The following is a 986-nucleotide window of genomic DNA, read 5'->3' on the forward strand; positions in this document are numbered from 1 at the left end:
AAACTCATTAATTTTTCAATTAAACCCTTAATTAAAATGATCTAAATTTTAATTGAATCAATTCTCCAATTGAGCCATTAATTTAATTAATTAAACTAATCAAGAGTTTAATTAAATGTTTAAACTTCCAATCATGTTGCCTCTAGCCCAAATTTTAATTTATTCTTCAATTATTTTATTTTTACTTGTTTTTCATCAATTTTTAGATAATAAAATAATAATAATAAAAGTTAAAAATTGAGTTATGACAGAAAATATTCATTTTTATCTTATGATACCATTATTGGTGTGAATTATGATATTGGAAGTATATACGACTATGCTAATATTGTGAAAAGTAAATTTGGTATGAATTCCTACAATGAGCATGCTTTTTTATAAAATAGTTTTGATTATTTTAAATAGATATGAGTCAGGTTGGTAAGTTTTATAAAGTAATTTTTAATAATATTATAATGTAAATGACATGGTAAAGATTGTTTTGAAATGTGAGAAATTGAAGAAGAAGTAAAGTCATAGAAAGGAAAACTGGACAAACTTATATTCTAAAGTTTAGAAGAGATTAAGGCATGAAAATGATAACATTTGGCATGAGTTTTTCATAAAAGTTATAGCCTAAGGTATTATCTTTCCAATGGGGTTAACCTTGTTTGATTTGAAGCTATAAAACTCTAAATACAGATCAAAATATAAAGAGAGGTCAAACTGAAAATTATAATAGATAATTTCAACAAATTATAATATTAGTTGGTTTTGGTATGTTAATGGCAAACTAGGCTTTCCTTTCCTCAATAGAAATATATTTTGAAATCTTATATTTCATAAGAAACAAGCTACACCCAAAACCAAATTTTTATAACTTTAGTTACAATTATAATAAGAAATCGTGTTATAAATGGTCAAGATAGATTTACTAGGGTTGACTAGCTTTTATTTTTTCTTAAAAGTTGTCATGATGTAAGAACTAAATTGATAGGGTGGTAAAG

The sequence above is a fragment of the Populus euphratica genome, unplaced genomic scaffold, assembly GCF_000495115.2.
Source record: "Populus euphratica unplaced genomic scaffold, PopEup_1.0 scaffold35.1, whole genome shotgun sequence".
NCBI lineage: Eukaryota > Viridiplantae > Streptophyta > Magnoliopsida > Malpighiales > Salicaceae > Populus > Populus euphratica.